The following is a 24228-nucleotide window of genomic DNA, read 5'->3' on the forward strand; positions in this document are numbered from 1 at the left end:
ACATGGAGACCAGCCCCATGTCTAACCTCCTTTATTGCCATCCAACAACTGCCTCTTTCCACGTGCCTTCCTTCCACTTCCGCTCCCCTCCCCAAGTCCCTTGTTCCGTCTCGATTAAGGGGACAGTGTCCTCGTAGCCCATAACATCCAATATTCTCTTTTTTACCTTCCATAGTATGGGGAGGCCAACTTTCAAAACTGTTGGCTTGTTTGATGATGAGAATTAAACGATTGTCACACATCCTGATTTACAGACCTCAGATTCTGCGCTCTGTGACTCTCCAGATGTTGTGGGCTGCTAAGCCCATGAACCCTCGAATGACTATTCTGACCACACCTGACGGGAGAAGAAGAAGCATTATAAGTTATATGAGTTCTAGGAATAGGAACGGCTCTGGCAGCTCTGAAGCCAAGGGCAGAGAAAGTGGACAAGATATTGCCTCCATCCCTGAACCTGCTTTGCAAGCAGATCACATTTAAATAATCAGCAAGACGTGCATTTGAAAGCACAAGAAAGGTTAAGATACGTATAAAAGTAATGTTATACATCCATTAATTTAAGAAGCTCGCAGAGGAGGAATGTGTCTACTTAACTACTTTCAAACTCGCCGAGAATGATGTATTAGTCTGAACGGAACGAACAAGGGAACACTATTTATGTCAGCTCCTACAAGGATCACAAGCTACAGTGCCCACAGGAGCTAAGGAGGTGTTATTTATTGCGCTATTAAATAAACTTTTAGTTGCTGTACAAGGGAGATTTACTAGTCTCAGAAGCTTTCCAATGCTTGCAGATCCTTGCATGTAAATTGGAGAAAATGAAGATGACATTGACAGGTTGCTGCTCTGAAACCCTCTGCTTGCTTGCGAAGCTAAAGCTCACAGACTTTACTTGCCTCCTCAAGAAAAGGAATCCTGTTAAATGGCGTTTGCAGCTGTCATTCGATATATTGAAAAAACATATTTAAGTAGGCAATATATTACAGAAAAATAATAGATTTTGTTTAAGAAAATACTAGGCACTTTGCAAAAAAACATCATGTGGATTTTTTTTTGTTGTTTTTAAGTGTAATGTGCGAGTCGATGAATTGAGAATTATGCAGGAGACAAAACGCGTTTAGGCAGTCTGCTTTTGCTTGCCAGCTGGTCTGTGCAGAACACAGAAATGCAACCTAACGTACTGCAGGTTTACAGTCACTGATTTCAAAGCGGGACTTTGTCTCGATTAGGGAAGCTCTCACAGTTAACAGACATATTTACAAATGGGTGTACTTAGATGTGGAGCAGTAAAGGAATTCAAGGCAGGTCCAAGGCAAGGACGAGCCAATTATTCTAGCCAAACTCAAACCGAGTGGCTGCATAACACATGGCATGGGATACATTGCAAAGCATGCACATGTTTGTACAAGCAAAAGCTGATTATGGGAAAGTATGGGAAAAATGCAGAGATCGATATCAAATACCGGGTTCACTAATTAAACAAAATGTCTGATCCTTGGAACATCTATTTGGAGACCGTCTTATCTGTCAAACTCGGGAGTCCCTAAAAGTGATTTTTGTTAACACATTCTAAATAATTCTGAAATACAATAGAGCAATCTACATAAAGTTAGTAGAAACACTGTATACCCTCTGGAGTGTTAGATGCGTCTGACATCTATGGCAGCCTTGTATTTCAAACAGTAGTGACAGATCATGTTGCATTATATTGTGCCATGTGGTGACAGGTGTTTAAGGCTTTACCAGCTAGTGTGGCCTTAACACTGGCAACAGGTTCAGGGCGAGTTTCCCAGAACCACATCCGGCATGTAAACCTAGAAGTCTCAGAAATTAACTATTGTAAACCAGCAACATCTCTTGTTTTATTTGACTGTAGTTCCAGCACTTTAAGACACACAGTAAAAGAAGTTGTGTGAGAAGGTTGCTTAATACGATTACTCGGGCATAGGGATTCTTTGAATCGAACGTTTTGTTTCGCATGATGTTAAGAATATTTGACTTTCGGCATGATAGCAAGCCTTTTTTGCGTGTCGAGCTAGTAGACATCATGGATTAAAACTAGTTGTGTTTGGTATATTGATTTGCATTTATTTAGCATTTTCTTCAAAGTGCTTTAAGATCATAATACATGAATGGTACAACATTAAGTGTCAATGTCAAAGGGTACAGTTAAATAGTAATGGACAACAGAACATAGCTAGAACGAGTAGAAAGGATGTGAGCTTTCAGCTAGGATAAGGATATGCTCAGATAGATATAGTCAGCATTCCAGTGTTTGGGGATAAAAGAGAAATTAATTAAAGCGGAAAGCAGTGCAACGATTTTAGGAATGGTAAGAGCTGGCAGTGGGGTTAGAGAAAGGAAAGAGAAGAGCCCCAGTCTTAATTGTGTTTGAACAGAGGTAGTGGGAGGACATCCAATGTTTGATGGCTGACAGGCAGTTTGAGAATGCTGTCAGAGCCAGGTCTTACCTTAGAAGACTGGTGTGGTTTTCGGGCCGAATAGGTATCCATGGTGCCACCTGATTATAACACAGAAGAACCAGGGGGGCACCCTGAGGGGGCAAGTCTCAATTGCAGAGAAAAAAAACAACTTTAGGGAAAAACCTCCAGGAAGAAACGAGTCTGGAAGCAGGAAGATGGACTGGAGCCTCATCATTAGAGAAGAATCAATGGGATCCAGATTGGTGGTATCAAAGAAAAGTGCCCTGCCAGGACTGCTCGCAGCAGGAAAGCACAGCCAGGAAAAAGTGCAGCAGAATGCACTTCCAGGAATGAAGGCATAGCATACGAGCCCAAATAACATAGCAGAGACAGAGGAAAAGCAAAAGAACTAGGAGCCGGGGTGAGCGCAAGCAAAAGGAATCAGAAGTAAAAGAGGGAAACGAGTGCGTAGCAATCAGGGTAGGGAACAGTATTGCAATACGCCAAATACCATGTCTTTGTTCCTCTTCTAGAAAATGCTGCGTGTACAGTGCCAATTTGACGCAGTGGGCAACACGTTTGTCTTGGAAGCAAGACAACATGGCGCAGCACAGGTTTGAATCCGTATCCCTCACTTAGAAACCACTCCTGGTAGTAAGCACGTTATAAATGAACTATAAAATAAATAAATACATGTCATTGTGTGGCATCGTACAGGAAGTGGGCGCCATCTTGGAATGTGCTGACGTCCTGTGTACCGTTTCCATAGAGACATAGTTGTTTGCATCTGCCAGGCCCTGCCGCAGCAGTGAATAGTCGTAACATCATGCCCCCTCGCTGTACTCCTGCCACCTGGTTTCCATCGGTATTGCAGATGGAAACGCTGGAGGAGCAGGGGGTGTATACATTGGAATAAGTTTCCCATGATCGCTCAGCTGACAAATACCATTTCCACTGTATCAGGTAAACACCATGGTGGAAACAAGAACGACAAAACCGAGCCACTGCATATTCGTGTACATCCATGCTCTCAATCGGGGGGGGGGGGGGATCACTTTGCATGTAGTGCACATCAAAGGTTTCAACCCAAAGGAATGAAATAGCGGGTGTATGCAATGCCATGACTGAGGTAATTGAATCTTAAAGGCCACTGGGATAATCACCTTTAGTACTAGAAAAGGTCCACAATATTTAGGCGCAATTTCCCTGTGTATCAATCGTCGAGGCAGATGTTTTGGGGACAACCTAATGAGGTCTCCTTTCTTGTACAGAGCAGTGACAGTTCTTTTCCTGTCAGCATATATTTCGCTGATCTTTTGAGAATGTAGAAGAGCTTGGGTTGTCTCTTGATGTACCTGTTCTATATTTTGAATTAGTTATTCAACTAAGGGAACCGTAGACTCCCTTGAGGGAGATTGGTTAGCCAGCATGGATGGTAACCATAGGAGCAGTAGAAAGGACACTTTCCTGTCTCAGAATGCTGGGCATTGTTGTAAGAGAATTCAGCTAAATCCAAGAGAGATGACAAGTTGTCCTGTGCTACATTGGTAAAGCATCGAAAATATTACTCCAAAGTCTGGTTTAACCTCTCAGTATGTCCATTGGTCTCTGGGTGGTAGCCTGATTTCAGAGCCCTTTCGATGCCCAAACGCTTGCAAACAGCTGACCAAAATCGAAAAGTGTATTGTCTCCCACAATCCGAAGTGATGGTATTTGGAAGTCCATGCAACCGCAAGATGTCTTTAACAAAGACGTCGCTCATCTCATAGGCTGTAGGTATGTTTGGTAATGGTGCAAAATGCACCAATTTGGTAAGCAAGTCTACGGTGACCATGATGGTAGTGTAACCGTGTGAAATTTACAGATTGATGATGAAATCTGTGGAGATGTTCTGCCAAGGTTTGTTGGGCAGTGACGCTTGAGTTAGCTTTCCTACTAGCACTCTGCGAGGATTGTTGTTTTTGCACACATTGCACAACCGTCTACATGCTCTTTTACATACCCGGTCAAACTGGGCCACCAGAAATTTCTCAAAAGCATATCTACACTATTGCGACATCCTCGGTGCCCAGTTACAAGAGACTCGTGTGAGAGACAGAGAACCTTATGACACAACTACTCAGCGGTATATAGATGTAATTTAAACAAAAAATACAGTCCATCCCTACATTCCATCTTACATACTAAGCAGGCTGTAGGAGGGTTCTCTTCTGTGTCTTTCTTCAGTTGCTGTATCCATGTGTCAAGGGCATATAAGAAATTAGCTTGAGTAACATCTTGCAATGTAGAGGAGGTTTTTTGACTTGAGCAAATCCATTACTAGATAAAGTATCAGCAATGAGATTCCTCGTGGCTGGCATGTACGTAATCTGAAAATGATAATGTGAAGAAATAATTGGCCCACTGGGCTTGTTTGCTATTCTGGCAGTGGCAGTTTTGCAATAACTGTACATTTCGGTGATCTGTTCTTGCTTCCACTGGTTGAGCAGCACCTAAAAGGAGATGTCCCCATTTCTGACAAGCAAGTTTTATGGCCAACTATTCTTTCTCTAGACCGAATAGTTACTCTCGTCTGATGTTAACGTCTTAGAGAAATATACCACAGGAGGCTCGTCTTGTTCCTGTTGTTGTTTTAGAACCGCTCAAACTGCAAAATCAAAGGCGTCCATCTCAAGAACAAACACTTTGTTGTAGAGAGGTTGTCGCAGCAGACGTGCGCTAGTGAATGCTGTCTTTAGATTATTGAAGGCGGTTTCCATGTCTGTATCCCAGCAATAGTGTACATTCTTTTTTAAAGGCTTGTCAGAGGCAGTGCTACCCAAGAGAATCCTTGAATGAATTTGCGATAGATATCGGTCATTCTGAGGAACCTCTGTCATTCCTTCACAGTGCGGGTTGGTTTCATCTGAATGATAGCGGTCACATTCCTGGGATCCATGGTGATTCTGTGGTTTGATATTATGTTTTTCAGATATGGAACTGCCTCTGCGTCACAGATACATTTCTCTGGCTTTGCATTTAGTTGATGGTGCTGTAGACGCTGTAGGTCTTGACAAAAATGCTGAACGTGTTCTTCTGGTGTTCTTAAGTATATAAGAATATCATCCAAATGCACGACTACACTGTGCAGAAGGAGGTTTGCAAAAATATGGTCCATAAAATGCTGAAACACTGTGGAGAATCAGCTAAACTGGAAGGCATAACCCGATATTGGTATAACCTGATATTGGTAATGATCAAAAAAGGTTCTAAAGGCAATCTTCCACTCATCCCCTACTCTAAATCTCACTAAGTGGTATGCTCCCCTTAGGTCAAGCTTTGGGACTATCTGAGATGATTGTACCACCTCCAGGATTTCAGGGATGAATGGAAGGGGGTACATGTCCAGCACAGTGACTCTGTTTAGACTATGCAGTCGATTCAGTGCCTCAATTCGGTAGCGTCCTTCTTAGGTATAAAAAACAAAGAAGCCCCTTTTGATGATTTAGATTCCGTGATTAATCCGTTCTTCAGGTTCTCATCTAAATATTCCCATAAGGCGGTCGTTTCGGTTTGTGATAAAATAGACATCTGACTGAAAGGGATGGTTGAGCCTGGTATCAGATCTATGGCACAGTCATCTGCCCGATGTGGTGGTGGAAGCTCTCCCGTTCGGCAGAAAAAACCTCCATAAATGAATAATACTTAGATGGTGCTAAATTGGACACTGATAAAGTATGATGGCTTGAGGGTGGTAGGGCTAGAGGGGCAGTTTTGCCTACTCCAATATCATCCAAATAAGTGGTCACACATCTTTCAGACCCCAAAAACAAATTTCTTGCCTTCCAATTAATAAAGGGGTTGTGCCATTCTATCCACGGAATTCCCAGAATGATTTCTTGGTAATGGGCTGAGGATATCAACTCAAAAATAATGTTTTCTCTATGTTGTTGTATGTACATTCTCATTCCAAACGTGTCTTGTACGCTAGGCCCGCAACTCAGTGGTAAACCATCTACTCCTTCCACAGGCAGGGCTTGCACCTTCTGTTCTGTGGAAATACCCATCTTCTGGGCCCAAGATTTGTCCATAAAGACTCCAGCGCCTCTAGAATCTGGTGGACCCTCTGACAAACTGGCCTGCTGCCCCCTTCAAAGGCAATATCGACTCTACATCCACACTAAGAAAATAATCTTTATTTAAGCCTGCATCTCTGTGGCATCAAACAACACAGCCAAACTCTTCAAAGTCTGTAAAGAACTGGCCAATCCTGCAGCAGCCTCCTCTTCTGTCACACCCACCCAGGACATTTGCTTAGCCCTGGCAGCACACTTCCTTGCAAAAACCCATGACATCCTTTCCTCTCTCACTTCCACACAACATCATACAACAAAAGCCCTGGAGAATCCCTTGGCCCCTCTAACACTTCACCTCTCTTCTCTCACTCCCATCAAACCTGACAAGGTGGCCAGAAAAGTCTTGTCCATGAAAGCCTCATCCAAACAGGTGGACCCCTGCCTCTCCAAAGCCATTAAGGACAACACAGACTCTCTTGCTCCAGCCTTGGGTGATCTCTGCAATCTCTCTTTTGCCACTGGAGTCTTCCATACTTCCCGTAAGCACTCCCTTGTGCACCCTCTGCTTAAGAAACCCTCTGCCGACCCCTCCATTCTGGCAAACTACAACTGCACCTCCATCACAACTTTCCTGGGCAAACTCCTGGAGAAGCTGTCTATCTCTCAGCTCATCCTCCACACTGAAATGCTGGTTGCCTCCACGACCATCAGTCTGGCTCTAGAGCATCCAGAGGCATGGAAACTGCTCTTTTGAACATCTGTGATGATCTGCTTTCAAATCTTGACACTAACACTCTCTCTGTCCTCATTCTTATTGACCTCTCCTGCTCCTTTGACACGGTGAACCACAACATCCTGATTGCACATCTCCATGACACCCTGGTAAACAGATGTCAGGCTCTGGCGTGGTTAACCTCCTTCCTTTCCGACCGCCCATTCCAGGTGGAACTTGGGCACTTTCTCTCTACTATCACTCTTTCAACCTGCGGCATCCCCCAGGGTTCTAACATATCCCCCTGGTTCTTCCATTTCTATATGGCTGCCCTGGCACGTGTGATTGCCAGTTTCACCGCTAAGTGTCAGTGCTATGCGGATGACATGCAATGCTCCTTAAGGCTACCCTTAGCCACATCTTCTACTTCACACATATCTGACTGTCTGTCCGCAATTCAGTCATGGGGTGCCACAAACAACCTCTGCCTCAATGCCAGTAAAAATGAGATCATTGGCATTGGGACTCCTGCTCCCGTTTTTCCACTATAACTCTGGCCGACCGCCCTTGGCCCTGTGCCCGCACCCACCTTCGAGGCAAAAAACCTTGGGGTCATCTTTGACTCCACTCTCTCCTTCCCCTCTCATATCTCAGACATCTCTAAAAAGTCCAACTACCAGCTGCACCTCCTCAGAGGTAGTCTTCCTTTTCTCACCTTCTCCCAGAGACTCACTGGGCCTCATTACGAATCAGGCATTAAGGGGTTAACGGCGCCGTTAACGGCGCCGACCCTTAACGCCTGATTCCGAGGTCCCTTCGCGCCATGGTGAGTTTAACGCCTGCGTTTTGCAGGCGTTAAAATCCATGGCGCTAAGGGACCATGGTGCTAATTACGCCACCGTAATTTACGGTGGCGTAATTAGCGCCTTCCCCACTCCCATTATGCCCTATGGGGCAAAAATGGGAATGGGGAAGGGCAAAATGGGAAATGGGGATTTACCGCCCCACTCACCTTGGAATGGGGCGGTAAATCCGCCATCCACCATGGTGTAAACGTAGTTTACACCATGGTGGTAAGGGTACGACCCAGGCGGTAACTTACCGCCTGGGTCGTAATGAGGCACACTGTGCCAGAGCCCTGGTTATCTCAAGGCTGTACTACTGCCACACCCTCTTGCTTAATCTCCCTGCCTCTGCTTTGCGCCCTCTGCAACTCATCCAGAACAGAACCGCAAGACTAATCCTGGCCCTCAAGCCCAGGGACCACATCTCTCCAGCCTTCTGCGAGTGAGCCGGTTCTCTAAGCAGAGATTTGGAGTGAGATCTTTATCTTCAGCTGGGGCCTTCCTCTGAAATAGGCTCCCTGCCACCCTTAATCTTGAGCCTGGTCTCCTTATGTTCTGGAAACTGCTTAAGACATTCCTCTTCCCCTCTTCCTTCTCTTGCCCTCTACCCTGCTAACCTCTCTCTCTGCCCTATGCCTTCTCCCTCCTTTTTCCACACATTATTCCGACTGGCTTCCGGGCGTACCTCAGAGTCTCACAGGTCCCCGGCACCCTCGCCAGTCCTCCAGCACTTGCCTCAGGGCCTGCACTTTCCTCACTGCCACTGCACTTTCTCAATGATACATTGAGAATGGCATCTCAGAACTTACCCAGTTCTGACTAACTGGGTGCACCTGGATCCCCCCTGCACTTGCCCCCTCTCTTTTACTGTCTGTGCACATGCACAATCTGAATGTACCATTCCTTGAAGATAGTCTATCTTTTCATCCCTGTCTCCCCTTCTGCATGGTAGTGCCTATATGTTCTTGGAAAAACTGCATAATTGTTGTCAGACCTATTTGCTGTTATCTACACTGTTAATTGTATCATATGCACTTACTCTGCCTGAGCAGACTGGCATCGTTCAGAAACTCAAGGGCTCTGAATGACTTCTTTGTCTCCCCTTGTTCCCTCCCTCCTTGAGTGCTTTGAATCACTGGTCTTGTATTTAGGCGATTAGGAAATAAACATTACCATACCATACCATACCATTCCAATGGTCTCTATGTCCACTCCTTGAGGACTCACCAAACAGATCTTGATCACTAACTAGGAAGTTGATCTTGCAAATTGAGTATCCACAGTACCAGACAGACAGGGACCAACTCTGCTCTCCCAAACAAGGGTCCCTTCTATGAGTGGGAGCTGGCGTTTCCCACCTTGTGAGGGGGTGCCAATGGACAGGCTCTCACTAAATGATTTGAAGAGCCACAACACATACAGAAACCCTTGCTTCTGCAGCATTGTCTTTCCTCCACTGACAGCAGTTCTCTGGTTGCCCCGGTCTGCATAGGTTCAACTGTTTTATTGTCCTCTTGAGGAATAGTAGGCATAGGCAACAATGGTCTGGACGAACTAGGTCTATTACACATCCGTTCTGACCTGTGTTCCTGTAGACAGTAGTCTATTTGTATCACCATCTTCACCAGTTCATCAAACGAGGGAGGCCGTGAGACCCGGACTATCTGATCTTTAAACTCACCTGACAGGTCCCTTTGGAAAAGGGCAATGCATGCTTTCTCAAGTCAAGCCGTCTGCTGAGCCAAAGGTTTGGATTTTGTGACATAAAACAGGAGATCAGAATTACCTTGAATCAAGTCCAAGAATGTGTCTTGTTTAGTATAGGACAGTTTTGGTCTGTCAAACGTTCCAGAAAAGGCAGACAAGAAACCTCTATAATTATCTAGAATGGGAATATTGGCTACCACCAATGGGTTAGCCTACGAAAGACCACTGCCAGCCAAGTGGGAAATCGTATAAACTCACTGTGGCTCTGTCGGTTGGAAATGAGGTCTGACGAAATTCAAAAGCTACCGTACATGTATCTACAAATTCTTCATATTTCTTTGGGTCCCCAGGGTACTTCTTCACTGAAGTACCCCTGTATTGAGAAGCTTCTAGGGAAACATCCCGCTGAGCAACTGCCTGTCTTAAGACAGCTTTCTCAGCCTTTAAGATTTGCACTTCAACAGTAATTCCTTGGATGGCAGCTAACAGTTCCTGTATCTGGTCCATTTCTTTTGTAGGTATTTGGCATCACAATTTGTCATTGACAGACCTTACCTTCGAAGACTTGTGTGGTTAGGGTCAACTAGGTAAGGCCCATCTCCCCAGGTAGCCACGCCACCGCCTGATTATAACACAGAACAGCCAGGGGGCTACCATGAGGCTGCAAGTCTCAATTGCAGGGGAACAAACCCCTTAAGGCAAAATAACTCCAGGAAGAAGCAGTCTGGTAGCAGGAAGATGGACTGAAGCCTCAGCAGTAGAGAAGAATGAATGGGATCCAGATCGGTGTTATCAAAGAAAAGTGCTCTGCCAGGACTGAACACAGCAGGAAAGCACAACCAGGAAGAAATGCAGTAGAATGAACTTCCAGGAATGAAGGCACCGGATCCGAGCAAAAGTAGGGGAGCAGAGACAGAAGAGAAGCAAAAGAACAAAGAGCCAGAGTGATTGCAAGCAAAAGGAATCAGAAGCAAAAGAGCAAAATGAGCACTGTAGGAATCAGGGTAGGTAACAGGACTGTGACACACCACTTACCGGGTCTTCCTTCCTCTTGTAGAAGCTCCTCTGTGTACTACGCCATCTTGAAACAGTGATGTCATCACAAGGTATTGTATGGGACCTGGGACTATCTTGGAATGGGCTGACATCCTATGTAACGTCTCCATAAAGATGCAGATGCTTGCATCTGCCAGGCCCACGCACAGCAGTGAATAGCCATAACAATAGTAGAGTAAAGAGAGTCTGTAAACAAGTAAAAGGAAAGACAAATTGAGCATCATTAGCCTAATAGTGACATGTAAAGCTAAAAGATGAGATAAGTGCAGAAGTAAGACTAGTGTAAAGGCAAAATAGTACTTGGCACTGAGACTGAGGGACACCATAAAGAAAGGTCAAGAAGGAGAACTGTGCCCAGCTCAGCTGACAGAATAAGATTGATCCTAGAGATGGGAGCAAACCCACTGTAAAACAGAAATAGACACAGCAAACCAGCTAAGAAAAGAAAGGCAAATAGAGTGATCAGCACTATTAAAGGCTGCAGAAAGAACAAAGAGGTTCAGGATACTGGAGAGCTGTAAGTGAGGACAGAAAGAAGGGTATGAAATATGTGGAGAAGAATTGTCTCAGTTGAGTGGGAGGGACACAATCCAGATTGAAGGGGAGGAAAAAAGAGAAGACCTGTGAGTAAACAGCACGTTCTAATAGTTCAGAAAGAAAGGGACGAATAGAAATAGGGAAAACATGTTCTCACCTTCCCCCAGTGGCTCATTGTCTCCTGGTTCTCTTAAGGCTGGACTACCGCAGCAGCCTCTTTCTCAATCTCCCTGCCTCTGCACCCTCTGCTACTCATCCAGAACAGAACCACAAGACTTATCCTTGGCCTCAAGCCCAGTTACCACATCTCTCTGGTGCTAAAATCCCTCCACTGGCTCCCAGTGCCGGCAAGGATAAAGTTCAAGACCCTCTGCAGTGTCCACAAGGCGTTCTGGGGCCTGGGACCCACCTATCTACAATGTTGCCTTGCCTACTTAAATACTGTCCTTCCCGAACGCTCCGCTCATCTACCTCCAACCTTCTGCGAGAGAGCCGGATCTCCAAGCAGAGATTTGAAGTAAGACCTTTATCCTCTGCAGGGGCCTCCCTCTGGAATAGCCTCCCTGCCGCACTCTGTCTTTGGGCCTGACCTCCTTAAGGTCTGGAAACTCCTTAAGACCTTCCTCTTCTCCTCTTCCTTCTTTCTCCCTCTACCCTGCTAATATTTCCCTCCGCTCTATCCCTCTCTCCATCCTTTTCTTCGCAGCCTGCGGACTGGCTGCCTGGTGTACCTCAGAGTCTCACAGGTCCCAGGCACCCTCTCCAGTCCTCTCGCACTTGCTTTCGGTCCTTGCACTTGCCTCATCGTTACTGCACTTGGTCAATGACCCATGAGAGATGAGAGTGGCATCTCTCAGCACTTACCTCAGCTTCTGACTGACTGGGCGCACTTGGTTCCCTCCCCACCCCACCACCCCCTGCACTTGTCCACCCCCTCTCCTGCACCTGCCTGCGCACTTGCACAATCGGAATGCACCATGCCTTGAAGATCATCTATCTGTTTTTCTCTTGTCTCCACTCCCTGCATGGTGGCGCCTAAATGCACTTGGAAAAATGGCTGAATAGTCCTCAGACCTATTTTCTGTTATCTACACCGTTAATTGTATTAAATGCACTTGTTCCATGCACCCACTCTGCCTGTGCAGACTTGGATCGTTCAGAAATTCAAGGGCTCTGAATGACTGTTGTTTTTTCCCCTTGTTCCCTCCCTCCTTGAGCGCTTTGAAACACTTGCTTTGTGTATAGGCGCTTTACAAATAAACAATACCATACCATGCAATACCAGGAACAGTGCGAGTCAACAGTGGTTTTTATATGGAAGTTACCACAGCATGCTTGAAAGATGACTGTAAGCATGTGAGTGAGTGAAGTGGTAAGTAATGTGAGTGACAGTAAGCATGTGAGTGAGTGAAGTGATGAGACGACACGGCAGATAGTATGTACCTTTTGGATAGAATGAAGGAATACAAGAAGAGGGGCTGGGTTCAAGAGGAGATGTTGTAGGGAGAGCTCACATTTAGAAGAAAGCAGTACCAGAGTCAGACAGCATAGAAAATGATGATAGTGAAACTGAGAAAGGCAGAGGTGCATCAGTAGAGTGGGAAAGGAGATGATAGAGGAGCAGAGGGAGGACTCCTGAGAGGTACACTAATAAGCCAACTCTTAGGATGAAAGGAGCAATGATAGGGAAGGATCAGGGGGACTTGGTGAAAGAATATTGCTAAGAAATTGAAATAGATGGTGGAGGTGATGAGCAAGGGAAATAGTAAGTTCAGAGAAATAGCTTTTCTTAGCCACTAATATAGATAAATCATAAAATGATTGAAGAGATTGAAGAGCAGATAGATTTGAGGGGATTATTTTTCCCAGAACATTTCTGTGTTTTGGAGCAAAGTCCGGAGGGATATAAAGGTAGGGTACTGCCATGGTTGCAAAGGTTTACGAGAATGGTTGAAAGGATGGGCAGGAAAAGGGAAGTCCATTTTAGTAACAATAGATAGAAGAGGGATGTGAAGAGAAGAAGCAGCTTGGTCAGAGATAAGTGAAGTAAAGGTATGAAGAGGGGAAGAGAGGAATAGAGGGTAGATAAAAACGATGACCATTGCATGAGCGTAAAATGAGACAATCAAAGACAGATGTTTGGGTTGTTGAGTAGGAAGAGAGGGAAGAGGGGGAGAACAAGAAAGCAATGAGTGATTGGATGAGTAGAGAGTAGATGAAGTTATAATGGTTTTAGTAGATGAGGAAGTGAAGATACGATCAAGGAAGGAGCCTGAAGTACGAGATGGTGAAGAGAGAGCCTGAGCTAAGTGAGCAGAGCCAAGAAAAGAAAGAAAAGAGTGTATAAAGTGTTGAGATGAAGATTTAAATCCCCAAGGAAGAACATGGAAACAGGAGATAGAAGAAGTGAGAGGAGCAAGTCAGGTTTATCATAATTTTTAAGTAGAGGGCCTTTTGAGCATTATAGAATACCAAATGCCACAGCGAGAGGTTTAGAAAAACAGTCACAATTATATTCAACTAATGAGAAGTGTGGGAGATTAGGGGAAGAGAAGAGGGGTCAAGGAAGAGTAAAGAAGTCCAGTTCCACCACATTTGCCAGACGTATGTGGAGTGTGAGAAAAGTTAGTAGGATTTCTAAAGGAAGATGAGCGGTAGTGTTACAGGGAGCAATCCAAGTTTCAGTGAGGCAGAGAGAATATAAGTTTGGATGAATGAAAAGAACAAGAATTGAATGGGATTTATTTCAGACAAAGCAAGCATTAAATTACCCAATGTTCATCAAAAATAGAAGCAAAAATAGGAGAATAGCACAGATTTAATAGATTACGAGAACTATAGGGAGTAGAAGAAGGATCACATGCAGGGGAGAGTAATGTGGCAGTGAAAGAGGGTAGACTGCCAGAATAAAATTGGGATAAGTAGAGTGAAAAGGATAAGGGATTCATAAGAAATATTGATAGCAGGTGCATTGCCAGGCTCAAAGAGGGGCAAACAGGGGGTGATAATAGGTCACCCTTTGATGAAGATGATCAGAGCAAAGACAGCCTATGAGAAGGGAAGATAAGGGCAATGAATGGCACGTGATCCATCTTCTGGCCCTGGCTGATGACATGCAGCGATGGACTCAGGTGCTGGGAAGTCAGCAGGGGAGGACCAAAGTGCAGCTGGCACGGCAGTGCTGGAAGGAACCTTGTGCAGGTGCCTTTATATGGTGTTGAGGTCGACTGAACCCAGAAGACCAGGACAAGTCAAGTCACCAGTGTCACATGATCTATCATGTGACCATGCCTGATGGTGTCCAGTGCCATTCTTAGGTGCTAGGAAGGCAGTAGGGGAGAACCAAAGTGCAGCAGATGCCATAGGGTTGGGAGGAGCCATAGTGGCTACCTTCGTGGAGCCTTAGAGATAGTGACATGGTCTACTAAATGTGGAACAATGGGATGAATCAACTTACTTTGGGCACCTTGATAAGTCATTTGACCATGCCATATTGCGTGCAGCGGCATCTTCAGGCCCTGAGAAGGTAGCAGGGGAGGACCAAAGTGTGGGGGGTGCCTCTGTTTTTGAGGGCAGCATCGGGCAGCTGCTTTTGTGGAATCATGAGATAGTGGCTAGGTCTGCTGAACCCAGAATACTGAGACAAGTCATCAGGGTCACATTATCTGTCACAGGTGGCATTTTACAATTGTGCCATTTTGCAGTGACAGCCAAGTCTCGGCAAGTCTCTACAACACAGGGACCACATTTCAGATGTGAACACGTGTACAAAAACTATGATGATTATGAGTAGCCCTTGCTGGAGGCAGTGTAAACCCTAAATATAAACAAGGACTGAGTTAGAGCATGACACATGGCACTCACTGCTCATAACCACATCCAATTTTCTATCACACATGGGTTGGTCGATTAGGCCAAGGCCAGCTGTGGAAGGGCTTTGTGCACCTTGTCCTGCTGACAGGAATGTAGCTTGCAGGGAATGCCTCTCTTTGTTCCTTTGTAAAGGCAGGTAACACCCTTTCACAGGAACTGCCATTCCACAGGAAGCTTGCCTGGGCACCAGAATGTAAGTGAGCACCCATTTAGGAAAGGCTTGGATCACACCAGGGTGCTGTATATCTAAATGACTTTGATCGTATTGAAAAGGGAAGCGGCAGGGTTAGCATAGACAGGGTACACTCGGTACAGTTTAGGGAGGTTTACAACATTTTGTTTCTCTCCGCCTCTCCTTCCTGACCCCAAAACCTCCTCTAGCACAAAGCACTTTGTGTGTGATGTCAGAAAGTAAAAGTCCACTCTTTCTGGACTTTGCCTTTCTGACATCACACACAAGAACAGGGATTGGAACGCCTTAAGCATGCTAGCTTTATTACAATCACCTGTGGACATTTACATTTAAATGAAAGAATTTGACACCACTTCTTTGAATCATCTTTTGGACATCAACCTTTCAAGAAGATTTCAGTGGAAGAGTTGATCTCTCCAAAGACCTCTGCAAATGAGGTGACAAAAGAGTGTCCAAGGCTGAGGCTAGCTCTGTCTTCTAACCAACCTCAGGGACCAGTTGGGGTAACCTGCTACTGGGTCAAGACCTGCCTCTGTGCCAGCCGCAATGGTACACATCACCTTGCAGTGTTCTAGAACACCTGCATTTGTGGATCCACCTTCATAGTGCTTGGGAGAATGAGAACAAGTACCAAAACGAGTCCATGAGCCCCTGGGTTGGGACTCACAACAACGAGAGAACCATGCCAGCCAGGAATCCTGTGATCTTCAGTTAAATTATGTTGACCTGTGATTCATGCTCGATTCAACACCTTCAAACTTACAGGCAATGCGGAGCTGCTTTGTCTCTCCACCATCTCAACCATTTTGCTGTGTGTTCAAACAAGTTCGCTGCTACACCTTACCAGAAAAGTGTATTGTTGCCTCGGCTTACACCAAGAGATCTTTGTCGCAGCTGCAACCTTCAAACCACCATCGAACTGCCAGCACCTTTGTTGCTGATCCCCACTGACAGTCGACCAGGCCATGGGGATTCCTTCTAACAGAGATCTTTCAATGCCACAAATAACCCCTAGAACATCCAGTCATCAGCATCCTCGTATCACCTGGATGGTGCAACAGACACTGGTGGCTCTCACAATCCGAAACTAATTAAGCACCATTTTGAACCGCGACAGTGTTCTGTCTCAACCCAGCTCAATATATGCTTACTGCCTGTCACCACACAGATGCTATTCTCATATTTGACCTGGCATGCTTTCACTGAGAGAACCACCTCAACGCTGCCTCATACCTCACTGAGCCTGCCACCGTCCTGGCTCAAATCAACTGCTCCTGGCCGGCTACCGACTTAAACCACCAGGATGTCACTCACTTGCTGACTTCCTTCGGACTGTTACCAAACAACTCCATTCCGGTGGACATCGAACTGCTGCTTCTCCAAACCGCATACTGAAATATCAAGGTCACCACTTTAAACCCATACTGGACCTCTATGCAAACTGCTGGAGCATCACTCATCAATCCAAACAGCAGGTGCACCTGTTTCAAACCAGTTCAACATCAAACCAACCCTGGTACACATTCAGACCTGCATCAGAATGTTGCCTTTGAACTCTTGAGCTCCTGAATTTGAACCGGTTCAAAGCCCACTCTACTCTTGGATCAACTATTATGCACATTCTACAGACTTGGTTCAACTCACTTAAACAACAGCTTGAAACCTAGTTTGATGCTGCCAGACTGCCCAAAACCGCTATTATTAACTGCCCTGTGGTCCTGTTCTAGGCCCTAGAGACAGGTTAGGTCATGAATCCCCTTTTTGCATTGGAGAAAAATATACTTTTTAAAGAACATTGTGGTTATTACATGTCTTAACCCCCTGATTCATTGTGCTTTCTTTGGTATTCTACGTAATTTCTACAAGTGTGAGTTTCGTGTAATGTTTTTCTAAGTAGTCATTTTGCAGATGGTGTATTTTTATTAAGTTAAAACATGTATTTGTCATATGCATTATACAAATGACTATGTCAAATTTTTAGTTTTTTCAAGTCTTGATATCAATAAACTTTTCCAGTACACAGTTTAATCAATAGAGGCAGACACTTTACCCCTCTACTCAAACACATGTCCCCTCCACTCAAACACACGTCCCCCGCTACACCTAACCCCATCGTGTACTTGCATCCATCTTCCTACTCCTTATGCATGTCCACTCCAGGCATGCAATCAGGCCTCTCTGCTCCCTCACATCACTCAGTACCCCGGTTGATCTATGCGAGGGTGCCAGTCCGAATGAACTGCAAGCTTATCCAAGACCTCATGCCACCCTGTGTACTGAGTCTCTTCCTCTTCCGATGTGCACAGCTGGGAGGCTATATCCATTTCGGGCAATTGCACATTTCTCTCCTCCTGGATGTTCTGATCTGCTTAGACCTCCCTCTCCCCAACCCTCTCACCACTTCTCTCTTTTGGGGTAACCACTTTATTCTTTTCTCCCACCTTTCTCTCTCTACCCCTCAGGTTAAGCCAACCCCAGCACTGCCACCCACCTTCTCGGTCATCCGGCCCATGAAGTGCATGTCAGTTGAGGCTTTCGCCGCCACTTTCTCTCCTCCTCCTACATCTTTGGCTGACTCACACTCTGACACAGCCTTCATCTCTCTATCTCTCTATCTCCCTTGAAGTCCTTGCCCCTGTCATGAGGATCTGTTTGAATCCTGCATCCAAGTGCCACTCATGGTACGATTACGACATCGCCAGCCTTAAGCGCAAGTGGCTGAGAGGAAGTGGAGGGCATCAAACACCCTCTGACAAATTGGCCTGCTGACTGCAATACAATACTCTCTCCTCTTGAAGAAGAGAGCCTACATCCAAGCCTGGGTTGACCTCCTTTCTCAATGATCGACCATCCCAGGTCCAACTTGGGTTGTTCCTCTCTTCGATCTCTCTTTCTACTTGTGGTGTTCCCCAGGGGTTTAAACACTCTACCTTGCTTTTCAACCACTATCTGGCACCTCTTGCCCACCACATCTCTGCCTTCTGCTCCAACTTTTAGTGTTGTGTGGATGACACGCAGATCTTCTTCAGACTCCCCTCAGCCACTTCTGCTCCTTCTCTTATACCAGACTGCCTGTCCACAATTCAGGAATGGTGTGCCTCCAGCGATCTCGGCCTAAATTCCAGTAAAACTGAGATCCCTCTCATTGGAACACCTGCTCCATCCTTTCCTCTCTCACTTTGGCCACCCATACTGGGTACTCTACCTGCTCCTTCCAGTGAGGCTAAGAACCTTGGGGTCATATTTGAATCAACCATCTCCTTCTCTCCTCACATTTCTGATGTCTCTAAGAAGTCACAGTATCAGCTGCATCTCCTCAGACGTATTCTTCCTTTTATCACTTTCAACAAGAAGCTCACTGTCTCCACAGCCCTGGTCCTGCCTAGGCTGGACTACTGTAACAGCCTCTTTCTAAATCTACCTGCCTCTACTCTCCAACCTTTACAACTTATCCAGAACAGGACTGCAAGTCTGTTCCTGTTCACCCCAGACAAGGTTTCTAGACATGTCCGATCTATGAAAGTCTTATCAAAGCAGTTGCTCCCCTCCTCTCCCAGAACCACCAAGAACCGCATCAATACCCTTGATCCAGCCATGGCCGATTTTTGCAATCCCCACTTCTCTCAAGCACTCTCTAGTGCACCCTCTGCTCAAAAAACCCTCTGCTGTGGCCACCAGGGGGCGCGCGGATGAGTTCCTCTCCTGCGTGAACTCCCGTCCCGAGGTCCCGAAAAGTGGAATGAGCCCCCACTTTTGGACCCTCCCTGGGGTTAAAACTTGAGACGAAGGTTTATGAAGGTATTGACCATACACGGGAGAAATCCCAGGTGAAAACGGCTGAGGCTTCCAGTAAATATTGCCAAGAACCCGTGGCGGTGAAAACGAAACTGGATGCGGCCTTGAGGCGGCTCGGGACCTCGTGCCTGCCGGGATTGATTACTGCGCTGGCACCAGGAGGACCGCCCACCGGAGGTTGAGCCCCCACATCTACGCGACACCACTCTTGGAAGCGAGGACCCCACGGAACAGTCGATAGGATGCAGTGGCGGGGAAAGGGCCTGAAACAAGCTAGATGGTGCGAAGCCGGTCGCCACGCAGAGACGACATAGACACGGGCTCTGTGCCCCCTCTTCTGCTGAGTCGTACTCCCGCGGAAGGATTACTTCACCTCCCTCTGCAAGGAGCGTGACCCAAGAGAAGTAAGTGATTCCCACTGGCCCCTGCATCACTTGGCGGTAGCGCACAAAGCTTTCAGCCCGAAACTGCGGCACAACTGACTGCGGCCTTGCCGGCGCCCCTCGCCCGGAGGAAACCCGCAAAACCGAATATAGGCAACGCGCCATCTTCCAGCCGCGTGGTGCCTCGGGGTTCCTTTCTTAAGCGATAACGAAGAAGCGGGCATACGATGGGTGCACTTTGCGTCTGATTCATGGGTCCCCACGTGGAGTTTTCCGCAGGACGTTCAGAAACTGCTCCCTCAAGACGATAAGGCCCTTGCTTGGACTGTAACAACAAATGCATCTCCCCCACAGAGGGTAAGGCCCCCGGTGACACCCTTAAAATGGTCCGTCTGGGCCAGATACCAAAATATTAGAAGGGGGAAATTGGTCTAGGGGCGTGTGCCTCCTCTGTGGTACCAAGTACTTGAGCTTTTCCACTTACGACACGTTGAATCTGCAACACCAGGTGCATGAACGCCTGCCAGAAACTTGCCATATAAGCATACAGATTAGCACCCCGAATTGACGTCGGACCCACAATGGCCACATCATAAATTGTTGGCGCAGAAACCGCCGCGACAAAAGGAGATATTGCGGATTTACTGATGGAAATAAGAAATATGGGTGCCAGCATAGGAGGAAAAATCAATAAGCTCACACAGCGCCTTGATAACATAGAGGACAGGGTTGAGGGCGTTGAGAACAATCAGGCCTCAATTGACGTCCTAGAAACGCAGCTCTCACACAGAATAACCGAACTAGAACGGAGGGAGCAAGAATTTAAACTCAAGATGGACGATTTGGAGAATCGCGAAAGGCGAAACAATCTACGCTTTTTTAGGATTCCTGAGAAGGAAGGAGAGACAGAGGACCTAAAAATGACCCTTTACGACATCATTAAGCTACTCGTTGCGGACGACAACATTGATGAACCCAAAACGGATGGATTCATAGAGCGGGAGGCCCACCTGGAGGCCCGAGGTCGGTGCTGGCAAGATTCCACCGTTATCAAGATAGGACGAGAGTGCTGGAAAAGGCACCGAGTGGGGGCACCATTACCCTAAGTGGGGCCCAAATAACAATATACCAGGACCTCTCCGCCCTGACACTAGCCCTGAGGAAAATGTGAAAACCGCTCACGACGTGGTTCAAGTCTCGGGACACGCGCTACAGGTGGGGATATCCCTTTTCTCTCTCCTTCAAACATGAAGGCACGAAGATCAGGCTGAGCTCCGAACGGCAGATCAAGGATTGCATCGCTGACTTACTAGGCCCGCAGGATTGCGAGGAATCCAGCGACCGACCTCCCAGGGATGGGTCGGAATGGCAGACACAGGGCCCAAAGAGGAGGGAGGTGAAGGGTTTGAGGAAATACCGCAGAGGGAACGGTTCTCCAGAGGGGGGCAGCTAAGCCTTGATAAGTATAGTACTCTTTGCTTGAACTGACATTTGATATAAGGACAACATGGTTGCTTTTTTTTTTGTTGGGTGAAATGTGATAGAGACTTCCACTCATGTTGCGGTATTGAGCTCACTCTGGGGGGAGGTTCTTGGGGGCTCATAAGTTATTTTGATGTTTACTCTACGAGGGGACCGTGAGGTAACGGTCTCCACTGGTGGTTCGGTCCAGGGCGAGTGAAGCTAACTCGGCCTGATCGGACGCCACCAAACTCAGGTAGTGGGAGGGAAGGGGGGAGGGGTCACATCCTTCTATTGCAGAAGACTAAATATATGAAAGGAGAAGAGAGCGTGGTCCTGGGGAGGCGTCCGGGATGGAATTTTGGGGCTCGGGACCGTTCAGGAGGGGGGGAGTGGGATTTCTCGTTAGGAAGGGGTTGGACTTCAAGATCACAAAGGTGTGGTCAGATGTTGAGGGCCGTGCCCTACTGGTTGCGGGGACCATTGGGAATGTGTCCACTACGATTGCCACGATTTATTCCCCCAATGTAGGGCAAGTTAGATTTCTCTCCAAAACAATTCCCAAGATTATGTTAGAGTCAACAGGTCATGTCATCCTTGGGGGAGATTTTAATATATGGGCAGATCCCACGCGTGATTGGAAACCTGGTAATACAGAAACGCGTGAAAAACTTGGAGGAGATCACGCTCAATTCAGGTCATTGATGGAACTCTATGGACTGACTGAAGTGTGGAGACAAATGCACCCTACAGAGAAAGCTTACACCTTTTTTTCAGCCCCACACAACACCCTCACCCGCATCGACCACCTCTATTTCTCAAGGGACTTATTCGGAACGACCTCACACACAGAAATCACACCAATCAGATGGTCTGATCATGACATGGTGATTGCTGACATGGTATGGGAGTCCTTGCCAGTTAGAGGTGGGAATTGGAGATGCAATGAAACCCTATGAAAAGACCCTGGGCCTCATTACACGGACGGCGGTAAGGGTTAACGGTCACCGTTAATGGCAACGGTGACTGTTAACCCTTACCGCCGTACTACGAGGTCCCTTTGCGGGTTGGAGGATTTAACGCCTGCTTCTTGCAGGCGTTAAAATCCAACCCGCTAAGGGACCTCGGAGCTAATTACGGCACCGCAAAATTGCGGTGCCGTAATTAGCGCCTTCCCCAGTCCCATAGAGCCCTATGGGGCAGAAATGGGAATGGGGAAGGGCAATGGCGGAAAGGGGATTTACCGCCCCTCCAACCTTGGAATGGGGCGGTAAATCCCCTTTCCGCCAAGGCGGTGCCGGTATTTTACCGGCATGAGCCATGGCGCTAATAGCGCCATGGCTCACCGCCTACCGTGTAATGAGGCTCCCTGTCTTTAAACTGGAAATGGAAACTGAGCTCACCAAATACTTTCGATTGAATGATACTGGGGAGGTTTCAAGACAAGAGGTCTGGGATGCGGGCAAGGCGACCTGGAGGGCAATCCTTATAAGGGAAGGAGCCAAAAAGAAAAGAGAGAGTGCTTTGATCGAAAACAGACTCCGCAAGGAAATCACCCAACTAGAAAATGAGGCGAGGGACGGGGATGTGCTAAACCATGAAAAAGCCTGCCAAGCGCGGACAAAAAGAGAGGAACTCCGTCACCTGGAACATGATATAATAACACGCAAACTCCTCTTCCTTAAACAAAAGTTTTATGAGAAAGGGGACAAGGCGGATGCGTTGCTGGCGGCCAGGCTGCGAGCACAACAGGCAGAACGCAGAGTGCAGGAAATAGTTGATGGAGGCCCCAACACCCCGATAACTAGCACCACCATTCCCGAAGCCTTTGCAGACTTTTATGAAGCTCTGTACACCCCAGAGACAGTACCGGATTTGTCCGGTATTCGCTCCTACTTGTCTGACATCGATATGCCCAAACTGTTGCCCACTGAATCAGAGGCCCTGGACGCCCCCATAACTGAGGAGGAGATCAAGGAGGCCATAAAACGATTAACACTGGGTAAATCCCCGGGCGAAGATGGGTACACTGAAGGTTTTTACACAACATTTGCCACCCAGTTTATGCCCTTCCTAGCGGACTTATTTAATGAAATCCTAGAGACCGGGAAACCTCCAGACTCATTTGTTAAAGCACTCATAAGTGTCATCCCGAAAGAGGGGAGGGACCCCAAAAAATGTGGTTCATATCGCACCATTTCCCTGATCAATCTAGACGCGAAGATATACACAAGGGTCCTGGCTCCTAGAATTGAGTCATTCATGCCCCGCCTCATCCACCCCGACCAAGTTGGCTTAATATTGGGCCGCCAGGGTGCAGACACCATGTGTAAGACCCTGCACCTGATACATGCCTCCCACAATCTGGATACTGATCCTTCATTATTTTCCATCGATGCAGAAAAAGCGTTCGATAGGGTTGACTGGGACTTCCTGATGGGAGTCCTTTGCAAGATTGGTATGGGCCCTAAACCTAGGAAGGGAATCCAAGCAGTGTACTCGAGGCCCACAGCTTCGGTATTTGTAAATGGGACATGTTCTAGGTGGTTCCGATTGAAGCGAGGAACCCGACAGGGATGTCTATTATCGGCCATCTTGTTTGCCCTATCGCTTGAACCCCTGGCGCATAAAATACGATCGGACCCCAGCATAGAAGGGATACACCTGGGTCACACTGAACACAAACTGGCATTATATGCTGACAATATACTCCTTCAAGTGGTCAATCCCTCCAGATCCATCCCACGAGTTATATCTCTCCTTGAGGAATATGGCCAGTTATCAGGGTTTACGGTCAATCGATCTAAATCCATACTGTTCCCCCTCCAGGGCACACCAGAGGCAAATGAAACAAAATATTCCTCCCTTGGATTGATGTTAGAACATGACGCTATGCAATATTTGGGGATTCAAATTACGAAATGAATAGACACCCTATATGAGGCAAATTTCCCAAAACTCCTTGCGAGATTCCATGCAGACCTAGCCAGGTGGGATTAACTAACCATCTCGTGGCTTGGCAGACTTAATGCTATAAAAATGACATGCCTCCCGAGGTTCCTCTATCCCTTTCAGATGCTCCCCATTAAAATTCCGGAACGATACTTTGCCGAGGTCTGAAAAGCAACCCTAAAGTTTTTGTGGCAGGGGAAGAAAGCCAGAATCGCCTACCGCATATTGACACTGCC

This window comes from Ambystoma mexicanum, chromosome 5q (genome assembly GCF_040938575.1).
Source record: "Ambystoma mexicanum isolate Mex_15411 chromosome 5q, UKY_AmexF1_1, whole genome shotgun sequence".
Classification (NCBI taxonomy): Eukaryota; Metazoa; Chordata; class Amphibia; order Caudata; family Ambystomatidae; genus Ambystoma; species Ambystoma mexicanum.